The sequence below is a fragment of the Sminthopsis crassicaudata genome, chromosome 4 (genome assembly GCF_048593235.1).
Source record: "Sminthopsis crassicaudata isolate SCR6 chromosome 4, ASM4859323v1, whole genome shotgun sequence".
Lineage (NCBI taxonomy): Eukaryota > Metazoa > Chordata > Mammalia > Dasyuromorphia > Dasyuridae > Sminthopsis > Sminthopsis crassicaudata.
Window position 1 is genome coordinate 224,606,268 of NC_133620.1, and position 14,104 is coordinate 224,620,371.

Below are 14,104 nucleotides of genomic sequence, written 5' to 3' on the forward strand. Positions count from 1 at the left end.
GTCACTTCCAGTGTGGAGCTTTTCCCAGAGCACTCCCACAACTCAGCCACTCTTTGTAGCCCGTTTGCAGGACAGCTACTATCCATATATTTATGCTCTGCTCTACAGAGGAAACTGGTAACCTCCTTGCCCTGAAGGTAGACCCTAAAAGCTTTAAAAAAATAAGTAAAAAAAGCCAAAAGGATTATTGATAGCTTCTATACAGAAAAAGAGCAGGTTTTCAACCCCAAGAAGACTAATAGTAGACAGTCTCCAGACAAAACACAAGGCTCTCCCAGAAGACACTATAAAAAAATCTTAAAAGAGAGATAGAAGAAAAATAGGGAAAGGAAAAAGAAGCTGTGAATTGGAAAAGGTAAAGAACTCCCAGGAAGTACAGGGAAAAAGAATTTGTTATTTGGAAAGGAAAGGAACTCCCAGGAAAGTAGGGTTTGTGAATTGGAAGAAAGTAGAATTTGTGAATTGGAAAAAGAAAATAACTCAGTACAAAAAAAATAGTGAAATGGAAAAAATTCCATAAAGCAAAATAACTCATTTAAAAACTCAATTGGACATATACAAAAAGAAGTAAAAAAGCTAATGAAGAAAATAACTAATTAAAAATCAGAACCGAACAAAAAGAAATGAATGATTCATCAAGATTCAGTCAAGCAAAACCAAAAAAATGAAAAATTAGAAAAAAATGTTAGATAACTACTGGGAAAAACAGTAGACCTGGAAAATAGATCTACGAGAGATAATTTGAGGATTATTGGACTTCCTGAGAACTATGATGAAAAAAAGAGCCTAGATACTATTTTACAGGAAATCATCAAAAAGAACTGTGCAGATGTAATAGAATCAGAAGGTAAAATAGGCATTGAAAGACTTCTCAAAGACCCTAAAATAAAAACTCTAAGGAATATTGTGGCTAAATTTCAGAACTATCAGACTAAGGGGAAAAAAAAGTAGCCAGAAAAAACAATTCAAATACCGAGGAACCACATTAAGGATCACTCAAGATCTGGCTGCTTGCACATGGAAAGATTGAAAGGCCTGGAATTTGATATTCCAAAAGGCAAAATAACTTGGAATGCAGCCAAGAATAAATTACCCAGGTAAGCTGAGAATTTTCTTCCAGGGAAGAAGATGGACATTTAATGAAACAGATGAATTCCACTTGTTTCTAAGGAAAAAAAATCAGATCTAAACAAAAAAATTGATCTCCAATCATAGTACACAAGAGAAGCAGAAAAAGGTAAAAAGAACTCTTGAGAACTGTATTTCTGTTGTGGATATACATAAAGACCCCATGTATAATTTGATTTTACTGATATAACATAAAAAAGAGAAGTAGAAATGGAAAGGGGATAATGTCAAAAAAAGGGAAAAAGGGAGATAAAAAGAGGGAAACTACATCCCACAAAGAGGCAAAGGAAACCTATCATATCTGAGGGAATTTAGAGAGGGGGAGGAACATTGTGTGAATCTTACTATCATCAGAGTTGGCTCAAAGAAAAAATAATTGACATATTTGGTTTACAGAGAAACTTCTCTCACCTCATTATAAAGTGGGAGAGGAAAAGGGAAAAGGAAAAGAGTAATATGGGAAAGGTACAAGAAAGGGGAAGAGATTCAAAGGGACTGGGAGGGATTCTAAAGAGGGAGAGTTTGCGTGAGACAAGTGGTGGCCATAAGTTTAATACTGGGAAAGGGAGCAAGGGGGGGGGGCAAGAAAAAGAAAAGCATTATCTGGGGATGATAAGATGGCAGGAAATACAGAATTAGTAATTTTATCTGTAAATGTGAATGGGATGAACTTTCCCATAAAGCAGAAGCGGATAGCAGACTGGATGAAAAGCCAGAACCCTACAATATGTTGTTTACAGGAAACACATTTAAAGCAGGGAGATACATACAGAGTAAAGGTAAAAGGCTGGAGCAGAATCTATTATGCTTCAAGTGAAGTAAAAAAAACCAGGAGTTGCCATCCTGATCTCAGATCAAGCAAAAGCAAAAATTGATCTAATTAAGAGAGATAAGAAAGGAAACTATATCTTGCTAAAGGGTAGCATAGACAATGAAGCAATATAAATACTAAACATATATGCACCAAGTGGTATAGCATCTAACTTCCTAAAGGAGAATTTAAGAGAGTTAGAAGAAGAAATAGACAGTAAAACTATAATAGTGGGAGATCTCAATATTGCATTCTCAGAATTAAAGAAATCAAACCACAAAACAAATAAGAAAGAAATTAAATAGATAAGTAGAATATTATAAAAATAAGGTATGATAGGTCTTTGGAGAAAACTGAATGGTGACAAAAAAGAGTATACTTTCTTCTCAGCAGTTCATGGAACCTATACAAAAACTGACCATATATTAGGACATAAAGACCTCAAAATTAAATGCAAGAAGGCAGAAATAGTAAACGCTTTCTTTTCAGATCACGATGCAATAAAAACTACATTTAACAAAAAGTTAGGGGTAAATAGACCAAAAAGTAATTGGAAACTAAATAATCTCATCCTAAAGTATGATTGGGTGAAACTGCAAATTATTGACACAATTAATAATTTCACTGAAGATAATGACAATGATGAGACATAATACCAAAATTTGTGGGATGCAGCCAAAGTGGTAATAAGGGGAAATTTTGTATCCTTAGAGGCTTACTTGAATAAAATAGAGGAGAAGATCATTGAATTGGGCTTGCAACTTAAAAAGCTAGAAAAAGACCAAACTAAAAAGCCCCTATCAAATACTAAACTTGAAATTTTTAAATTAAAAGGAGAAATTAATAATATTGAAAGTAAAAAACAAAAACAAAAAAACTATCGAGTTGGTTTTATGAAAAAAGCAATAAAATAGATAAAACTTTGGTAAATCTGATTAGAAAAAAGGAAAGATGAAAATCAAATTGTTAGAATTAAAAATGAAAATGGAGAACTTTCCACCAATGAAAAGGAAATTAGAGCAATAATAAGGAGTTACTTTGCCCAACTTTATGCCAATAAATTTGATAACCTGAGTGAAATGGATCGCTACCTTCAAAAATATAGGCTTCCCAGATTAACAGAGGAGGAAGTAAATTGCTTAAATAGTCCCATTTCAGAAAAAGAAATAGAACAAGCTATTAATCAACTCCCTAAGAAAAACCCTCCAGGACCAGATGGACTTACATGTGAATTCTCCCAAACATTCAAAGAACAATTAACTCCAATGCTATATGAACTATTTGAAAAAATAGGGAAGGACTCCTACCAAATTCCTTTTATGACACAGACATAGTATTGATACCTAAACCAGGCAGGTTGAAAACAGAGAAAGAAAATTATAGATTAATCTCCTTAATGAATATTGATGCTAAAAATCTTAAATAAAATATTAAAAAAGACTACAGAAAACCATCCCCAGGATAATACACCATGACCAAGTAGGATCTATACTAGGAATGCAGGATTGGTTCAGTATTAGGAAAACTATTAGCATAATTGACTATATCAATAACCAAATAAACAAAAACCATATGATCATCTCAGTAGATGTAGAAAAAGCAGTTGATAAAATCCAACATCCATTACTATTAAAAACACTTGAGAGTATAGGAATAAATGGACTTTTCCTTAAAATAATCAGTAGCATCTATCTAAAACCATCAGTAAGCATCATATGTAATGGGGATAAATTGGAACCATTCCCAATAAGATCAGGAGTGAAACAAGGTTGCCCACTATCATCATTACTATTCAATATTGTATTAGAAATGCTGGCTTTGGCAGTAAGAGTTGAGAAAGAGATTAAAGGAATTAGAGTAGGTAATGAGGAAATCAAATTATCACTCTTTGCTGATGATATGATGCTATACTTAGAGAACCCCAGAGATTATACTAAAAAGCTATTAGAAATAATCCATACCTTTAGCAAAGTTGCAGGATACAAAATAAACCCATGTAAGTCATCAGCATTCTTATATATCACTAACAAAATCCAACAATTAGAGTTACAAAGAGAAATTCCATTTAAAGTAACTACCAATAGTATAAAATATTTGGGAATCTATCTGCCAAGGGAAAATCAAGAACTATATGAGCAAAACTACAAAACACTTTCCACACAAATAAAGTCAGATCTAATCAATTGGAAAAATATTAAATGCTCTTGGATAGGGCAAACAAATATAATAAAAATGACAATACTACTTAATCTATTTATTTAGCACTATATCAATCAGAGTCCCAAAAAAACTATTTTAATGACCTAGAAAAGATAACAACAAAGTTCATATGGAAAAACAAAAGACCAAGAATTTCAAGGGAACTAGTGAAAAAAAAATCAAATGAAGGTGGCCTAGTTGCACCAGATCTAAAATTATATTATAAAGCAGAGGTTACCAAAACCATTTGGCATTGGCTAAGAAATAGACTAGTTGATCAGTGGAATAGGTTAGGTTCAAAGGATAAAATAATCAATAACTTTAATAATCTAGTGTTTGAAAAACTCAAAGAGCCCAGCTTGTGGGATAAGAACTCACTGTTTTACAAAAACTGCTGGGAAAATTGGAAATTAGTATGGCAGAAACTAGGCATTGGTCCACACTTAACACCATATACCAAGATAAAGTCAAAATTGGTTCATAACCTAGGCATAAAGAATGAGATTATAAATAAACTAGTTTTAGGATAGTTTACCTCTCAGACCTGGGGAAGAGGAAGAAAGAGAAAGAGCTAGAGATCATTATTGATCACAAAATAGAAAATTTGGATTATATCAAATTGAAAAGTTTTTGTACAAATGAAACTAATGCAGACAAGATTAGAAGGGAAGCAATAATCTGGGAAAACATTTTTTGCAGTCAAAGGTTTTGAAAATGGCCTCATTTCCAAAATACATAGAGAATTGACTGTAATTTATAAGAAATCAAGCCATTCTCCAGTTGATAAATGGTCAAAAGATATGAACCTACAATTCTCAGACGAAGAAATTAAAACTACTTCTAGCCATATGAAAAGATTCTCCAAGTCATTATTAATCAGAGAAATGCAAATTAAGACAACTCTGAGATATCACTACACACCTGTTAGATTGGCTAGAATGATAGGGAAAGATAATGCTGAATGTTGGAGGGGATATGGGAAAACTGGGACACTGAGACATTGTTGATGGAATTGTGAATATATCTAGCCATTCTGGAAAGCGATTTGGAACTATGCTCAAAAAGTTATCAGACTGTGCATACTCTTTGATCCAGCAGTATTTCTACTGGGATTATATTATATTTAAAGAAGGGAAAGGGACCTGTACATGCAAGAATGTTTGTGGCAGCTCTCTTTGTAGTGGCCAGAATCTGGAAACTGAGTGGATGCCTCATCAATTAGAGAATGGCTAAATAAACTGTGGTATATGCATATTATGGAATATTATTTTTCTGTAACAAATGACCAGTAGGATGATTTCAGAAAGACCTGGAGAGACTTACATGAACTGATGCTGAGTAAAATGAGCAGGACAAGGAGATCATTATATACTTCAACAACAATACTATATGATGATCAATTCTGATCTTCAACAATGAGATGAACCAAATCCATTCCAATTGAGCAGTAATGAATTAAACCAGCTACACCCAGCGAAAGAACTCTGGGAAATTATGAAGCACTTCATAGAATCCCCAATCCCTCTATTTTTGTCTGCCTGCATTTTTGATTTCCTTCACAGGTTAATTGTACACTATTTCAAAGTTCAATTCTTTTTGTACAGCAAAATAATTGTATGGACATGTATACATATATTGTATTTAATTTGTACTTTGACATATTTAACATGTATTGGTCAACCTGCCATCTGGGGGAAGGAGTGGGGGGAAGGAGGGGGAAAATTGGAACAAAAGATTTTACAATTGTCAATGATGAAAAATTACCCATGCATATATCTTGTAAATAAAAAGGAAAAAAAAAACAGAAAGAAAAAGAAAAGAAAGAAAGCATAGAAAAGAAGTTGTGGTACTTGTGAAATTATAGAATAAGTAAATATTCAGTTTAGAAAAAATATAAATGTAGATTTATAGGAACACAGCTTTTTCAAATGAAGAAAAATCATTTTGAGATCAGCAGGATGATTTTAGAAAGGCCTGAAGAGACTTACATGTGATGCTAAGTGAAATGAACAGAACCAGGAGATCTTTATACATGGCAACAAGATTATACGATGATCAATTCTGATGGACATGACATTCCAACAATGAAATGATTGAGGCCAGTTCCAATAATCTTGTGATGAAGACAGCCATCTGCACCCAGAGAGAGGACTGTGAGGATTGCGTGGGGATCACACCTAGCATTTTCATTTTTTTTGTTGTTGTTGTTTGCTTGCATTTTTTTCTTTCTCATTTTTTTCCTTTTTGATCTGATTTTTCTTGTGCAGCAAAATAATTGGATAAATATGTATACATATATTTGCTTTTAACATATTTTAACATGTTTAACATATATTGGATTACTTGTCATCTAGGAGAGAGGGTGAAAGGAAGGAGGGGAAAATTTGGAACACAAGGTTTTGCAGGGGCCAATGTTGAAAAATTATCCATGCATATGTTCTAAAAATAAAAAAAAAACTTTAATAAAATAAACAAATGAATGAATGAATTTTGTCCTTGGTGATTAAAGAGAGAAATGAATCTTTCTTTTTTTTTAATTTAAAGTTTTCTCCTCGTTATACATGTTCATTCATTTAAAAAAACATTTCCTTATGAATCCTGTTGGGAGAGAAAAAAAAATACAGAACAAAAGGGAAAAAACTATGAGTGAGAAAAAAAAACAGAAGAAAAATAAAAAAGTGAACATAGCATATACTGATTTATATTCAGTCTCCATATTTCTCTCTTTGAATACAGATGGCATTTTCCATCCAAAATTTATTGGAATTGCCTTGAATCACTGAACTGCTAAGAAGAATCAAGTTTTTACTTGACCAATACACAATCTTGCTGTTACTATGTATAATATATTCTTGGTTCTCCTTGTTATGCTTGGCATCAGTTTCACATAAATCCTTCTAGGCCTTTTGAAAATTGGCTTGTTCATCTCTTTTGTTAGAACAATAATATTCCATCACTTCCATATATATATATATATATATGTACATATATATATATATATATATATATATGTAAAACTTATTCAATCATTCCCAATTGATGGTTATCCACTCATTTTCTAATTCTTTTCCATCACAAAAAGAGCTGTTACCCATTTTTACACGTGGCTCCTCTCCCCTCCTTTATGATTTCCTTGGGATATGGACCCAGAAGTGGCACTGCTGGTTCAAGAGTATGTACAGTTTTATAGCCCTTTGGGCATAGTTCCAAATTGCTTTCCAGAACATAAATGATGCTTTCATATGTCTGGGACTACCAGGTGATGGTTAATGCATGAGAAGAATCCAGATTACTATCCTAAAAAAAATAAACATGCATTTCTGAAACCCATATAATACTGAGATTCCCTAGTGGAATCAAATACACATCATCTATTATAGATATGTGCAAGGAAAATTTGGAGACAGAAAAAGAAACCTCCACAGAGACAATAAAGAATGCTCTGCTATTGAATACTAGGATACAGACCTTGAAGCTGAACAATTTTGAATTACACTTGGATTTTGAGATAAACCACAAAGAAAATATATCCTTTTGACTTCTTTTGCTGAAGGGAATGGCGGACAATACTGGATCTTAAATCAAAGCAAGAATTTTTGTATTTTGTGGTATGAATGGTTCTCTCTCTATTTCTGTCTCTGTCCCTCTCTCTGTCTCTCTGTCTCTGTCGCTTTCTTCTCCCTTTTCCCTCCCTCTCTGTCTCTCTTGGTCTCTAGTATGTCTGCCTGTCTCTCAGCATGTCTTTCTGTTTCTATTTCTATCTCTATGTCTTTCTTTGTGTGTCTCTGTCTCTCTCTGTCTCTGCTTCCTTCCTACCATCTCTCTTTTTCTCCCTCTGTCCTCCCCCAAAAGGGAGATCTAATCTCTCCAGAATTAGAACAGTCCCCTGTAGCATTAATTATTTTCATTACTGTTTCCTTTTTTGAATTTTCTCTCAAAACATTATTTGTTTTGGAATTCTTTTTCTTCCATGATAGAAGCTCATTGCAAGTAGAGACTGTTTCATTCTCCATTCTTCTATCCTTGGTGTATAACATGATGTTTGGCACAAATTATGTGATTAATAAATATTTATTGATTGTTTGAAGTTGACTCTTGCCAGCAGGATATAATGGATAAGGCACTGGATTTGGAGTTAGGAAGACACAGGTCTCTAAATTATCCCTCAACCCTTCATGATCTTTGATGAGTCTTTTGACTTCTGTAAAATAAGGGTTTTGGACTTGGCCTCTAAGGCCATTTTCAGTTCCAAATCTGCAGTCCAGTAATCCTGCTTTTCTGTAGGGCTCTGGCAGTGGAAGAGGCACTGGATCTGCCATAACAAACAAACAAAAAAAAAAGCAGAGGGAAAAAAATTGTATGAGTTCTCAGAGCTCTTTGGAGCTAGCAAATACAATGTGAAAACTTTTATTTAAAAAAAATCATCAAGATAAATCCAAGGTTGGACAAGCATGTAACTGTAAAAAATAGACAATGAAAAAATAAGAGGTTCAAAAGTCCAGAACACTTATCCTTTGTATGTTAGAAAGAATTAAATAAAAGTGTTATGATGAAAGACTGCTTGTAGTATCACTGCAGTGTTGGTAAGGCCTTGATTAAAGAATAATTTACTTCTCTAGGACCTGATGCTTTATTTCTTTTTTCTTTCCTTCATGTTGCTAGTGAAGCGAACATATTTTACATACTTCCTTTCAAATATGTTACACCATTTTACCAAATTCTGCTCTTTTGGCATATAAAATAGTAACAGAAGGGAGAAATTTAAAAACCTGTGTTTGTTTGTTTGTTTCTTTCTTTCTTTCTTTCTCTTTCTTTTAATTTTTTCTCTTTCTTTCTTGATTACTTTTTTTTAAACTAGGAATAACAGGTAAATTAGGGTCTTTAGACAAAAAGGCCAGTTTTGTGTTCAATGACACTATTTACCTTAAATTAGTTTATGATCCTTATGATCATTATTCAAATTATACCACACTGCTAGGGCAAACTCTAAGCAGCACAAGCAAGGCAATCCTTTTCTAGGAATGTGGGACAAGCGCTAAGTGAATAGTTAATAGAATTAGCCTCCAGATTAGTTAACGTTCTGCTGACTAACAGCATCTCCCTCTCTGCCTTCTTTATACCCTCCTAGATATGTTCCCCCTCCCTTGTCATACATCCTATCTTCAAAGATAGCAGAAATCTCCTTCCAAGGGATATGTTGGTTGATATTCAATTAATCTATTAAGCATGCTCATTTCCCATTTATCTTTGCCAAGTTATAAACTGCAACTTGTTCGAACTGGATAGGGATCTGTGGTAAGAATGGTTGAAATGGACACATGGACCCACTTCTGCTTGATTGAAATATACCTGTTAAGCAACTTTGTTAATTATTTTCAGAATTCAAGTTCTCTGTGGAAAACAGACTGTTTTGTTACTCCATCCTAGGGTCCATCTATCACAGTGTCCAAATAGATAGTTTCTGGGGTCAGTTCCCTCATTATTTGTTACATAGTATCATATGATTGATACTTGGTTTTTTAACTAGGAATGGCAGGTAAATTAGGCTCTTAGACACATTAGAGAAAGCCAGTTTTGTGCTGTGACACTACTTAGATTAGTTTATCTAATCTACATAACAATTAAAACACATACATTATGATATCTTTACTTCTCTGGGAGAATTATGAATTAAGTTTTTTGTGTCTCTTATGTGTTTTTCCCTGAATCGGGTTATTATTTATTTATTTATTTTTGGTACGTGTGTTTATTTAAACATGAGAAGACTTTCAAATTTGATGATGCTTTTGTTTGTTCTACCAATAATTATAAACAATGTGAATATACCAACATCAATTTAAAGTAGTTCTTCACTAAAAAAAAATACAAATTTTTTCCAATGATGCTATTAATTTGTAAGGAAATTACATAAATTTGACTTTATTTTGACTGAACATCTCTTATCACAGTTCATTTTACTTTTACATTTTACTTACAAACTTCAAAGTGAAAAATCCTGGTGAATAAGCTGTGATTAGAATAGGACTTCCAGTGACTAGAAGTTATGGTATGGGGGCAGGAGAAAGGGCAATGGTAGTTAAACTGTCTGACACAGGTATACTAGGGGATTCAGAGGCATTAAGATGTTAGCCCTGCTAGGAGGCCACTGAAGGAAAGGAATCCTACCTCTAAGTTTTGGCATTCTAGGGCAAGGTTCCTGTCACCTCAACTACCCTATTTATAACTCTGGGACTAGATAGCAAGTGTCTGGAACTCTTTCAAGGAGAATAGATAGCAGATGGGATCAGAATTCATCAGTAATTAAAATCTGAACAGTAGCTAAACAACATGTCTGGACATTGGAAACCTTTTAGTCCCACTTTCAAAAGGAACTGAACAGAAGGCCAAACATCAAAGTTCTTTCTGGATGCTTATCAGATGTTAAAATTGGAATCATGGAGCTAGTAGGTTTAAAACTAAAATTAAGTGGATATTAATAGAAAAGTTTGGTTGAAATTAAAGCAGGGTAAGAGGAAAAAGAGGGAAAAAAAGAAAGACAAGGGTGAGAATAAAATTGGTGGGGAGAATAAAATCCTTCAGATAAAATTTTAAAGACTTCAGGTAAATATATATTTTATAGACTTTGATAGGTACACATCATCCTTGGCCCATATGCATCATCATTATACTTTTAATCAACTTTCTAGTCACCCAATTTATGGATGAAATCAAAGTAGGTAATAACATTGAAAAAACCCAAAATGGAGTCCATTCTAGAATAAACAGACTAATACCTGTTTAATGAAGAATGATTAATGACTAAGAACATGTTCTTCTAAATCCAAAACAATTTTAAAACTTGATAAATAAGTCATATGATCATCTACTAAAAATAATAAACTGCATAGAACTAAAATGAAGGCAATTATTTTCCAGCCCAGAGAAGCTGAGAAGAGAGGGCCAATGTCTTAGAGAAAGGAAATAGTAAAATCTTAGTCCACACTGCAACCTTTAATATCTCCCCTACCTCTTTTCCACCAACTGCTTATCCCCTTAGGGTCTCCATAGTGAGTCACCTGCTCTATGAGGTGAAATCTGGACCCAGTCAAAATAGACAAACTTTCATAGTTAATCCTAGGTGAGCAAGGGCCCCAGTGTTTCTTACCTATCTGAGAAAAAGCAGTTGGTTAGAGAAGATTGCTGAGGAGATAATGGTGATGGAAGTCTATCTCCCTCTTAGCTGAAGTTGTTTCCTCAAAATGTCACCCAAGAGATACAATTTCATTCGAAGAATGGGCCTCCAGCAGATAGTTAAACACTACCTGTTGGAACTCTTTTTAGAATTCTGTGCGAAAAGATTTGGGTCCTGATTCCAAGACTCCCCAGTATCCATTGTTTCTGCCACCTCTGACAAATGAAGAGAAGGATAAGAAGTTTCTGCTATTGCAAAGGGTACTTTTGGGAGGACAATGGGCCAAGATATCCTTCCTAGAAGTTACACTGCAGACAGATGCATAAAATGAGCTGTCAGGAAATGGAAATCACTAGCATTTGTCTATTATTCTCTGTTAAGGGGAAGAGCCCATCCCTGCTCCCCCTTCCAACTCATGGTTTTAGGTTTATCTAAATTCAGCTAGTTGCTTAATCCACCCTAGACATTCCCAGGGAAAGGTGAGATCCTGGGGCTCCATGTTAGTTTTTCTCTGGGACTCAAATTACCCAAATATCCTATATAAGGGGACAGAGACTACTGAGAGGATGCAGTTTTCCTACTATTTGGATTGGATCACCTAGAGAGAGAGAGAGAGAGAGAGAGAGAGAGAGAGAGAGAGAGAGAGAGAGAGAGAGAGAGAGAGAGAGAGAGAGAGAGAGAGAGAAGGAAGAGAAGAAGGAGAAAGAGGAGGAGAAGAAAAATTCTTCCTTTGAACCTGGAATACAGTGCATGTTGTGTTCTTCGGGCACCTGGTACTAAATCATTATAAGCAGATGACCTGTTTGCATAGCACACAAGCTCCTTGTAGAAGGCCACAGATAGTGGAGGAATTCTGGGTGAGATACAAGACCTTTCAGCCCAGAAGTAAACTGCTGACAATATCTGGTTTGCTCTATTCTCCCCTAGGGCTCTCAGCCTTCCTGAAAAGTTAAAAGGCAGTGACAACTTATGTTGTAATTGAAGCAGAGTGATACCAAGTGGCAAAGATTCATCTATATACAATAGCAAGTTGTTTATGTGGTCCTTGAGCAATGTGCTTTGGTTATATAAGAGTATTAGAATATATAAAGCTGAGAGAATTTGGAGTAAACAGATTCTGTTTGACCATCCACGTGAGTCCTGCCTCTTTACTTTTCTTCTAAAATGAAGGACTTGGGCTGGTATCAAGATCCTTCAGAAAGCTAATCCGGACACAATACTATCATCTATTGAGAGTTAGACCTTGACACAAGTTTTTGGTTTGGTTTTGTATTTTAAAACAGGTTCTGAAACAGATTTATAAAATAAGAAGTAGATGGCACAGTTTGTGTTACAAGCAGTCAAGGTGCTGGAATGGAGGGGGAAGGAAAAAACACAAGGATAACATTTTTCAAATAGAAATTTTTTTCAGGTAATAACACAAAGTCACAGAGTCCTGATTCTAAAAGAAGTTTTAAAAGCCTTATGTGGTACATACATATACAGGTCTTTTTTAAGACAAGGGAAAAGAAAAAAAATTCAATAACAAAGACTTCATCCATATTTTTCCTATAAATTAAATTTTATTATAAAACTTAAGGACTTAAGTTTTGTTTCCACATTTGTCACTTGGTGAATGAAGACATCATCTTCAGGATGTTCAGTGTCATCCATTTCATACATTTATGATGATTGCAATGGTGGTCCCAGGATTACTGTAAGCAAGTCCTGCTATTTTAGTGGGATGACAATGAAATTTGTACCATCATTTCTTGTTGAATGGGGTCCTAATATTAACAAGTTCACCAGATCCACCTGTAGCAAATGTGTTGTGAATGTTATAAAAGGAAATGGCATTGATAAATCTGCTCATTTGGGTCCAAATAGACCTTAATACATAATCCTGTTTGTTTGGAAATGCTCATATGCAATGAGACTGATATTTTAGACTAGACTGTCTTCTCTGCTTCCTCAAGTCCACACTAACACTCTCCCACCAGCTGTCTCAACAATTAATTTGTCTCCAAACACAAAGAGCATGGAAAAGTTTTTCTGTCTGGGAAAAGTTTCCTTAATTATATGGGACTCTGGGAGCCACGATTTAACTGCTTGATTCCAATTTCCAATAATTATAACATTCACTTCTGGACAACATTCAACAGATCTAATAGATCCATCATGAGTTCCAACAAGGTTTTATTGATCAGTATTCAAATTATGCATTTTCAATTAATGATCCAATTCCTTACTCTAAGCATATGTTGGATCATAGAAAGTACAGTTGATAATGTCACCAGTATATTGATATTTGGAGTGCATGAAGTTAATAGATGCATCATAGAGTTGGATCAAAGTGTACCAGGGAGAAATCAGCAGGAACTTCACTAAAGATATGCTGTCTTCTAGAAGTTGGTTCAACTTGAATCCATTAGACCCAGTCATCTTGTCTGTTTGCAAGCCAGAGTCCATTGTTTCTTGATCTCTCCTTCCTTTGTGCTTCTTAAAGGAACTCCTTCTCTTTTTAAAACATGAAATTTTTATTTTTACCTTAAAATAAACAACATTTTCCCTCAAAATCAAAACTGAAGAACATTTAGAAAGGATCAGAAGCAATTTATTTTATTTGAAATCTAATAATGTAAGCATTATACTGCAATTTACCTCTTTGTAACTACACCACCTGCTTATTTTCTGCAAAACCATTTTTCTTCCAACTTTTCCTCACTTTTCTGCTTTGCCCCAAGGGTGTTTGGAACTTGGGTGAATGGGAAATCAAATCCCCAGAGAAAAACAAAACCCAGAGACTTGGGTTTGGG

The 14,104-nt window shown here is 34.4% G+C and overlaps 1 pseudogene; it reads right to left on the reverse strand.

The window, feature by feature from the left end:
• Window positions 1-12,857: 12,857 nt before the first annotated feature.
• On the reverse strand, window positions 12,858-13,730 carry LOC141540706 (mitotic checkpoint protein BUB3 pseudogene; annotated as a pseudogene).
• Between the last annotated feature and the right edge of the window lie 374 nt (window positions 13,731-14,104).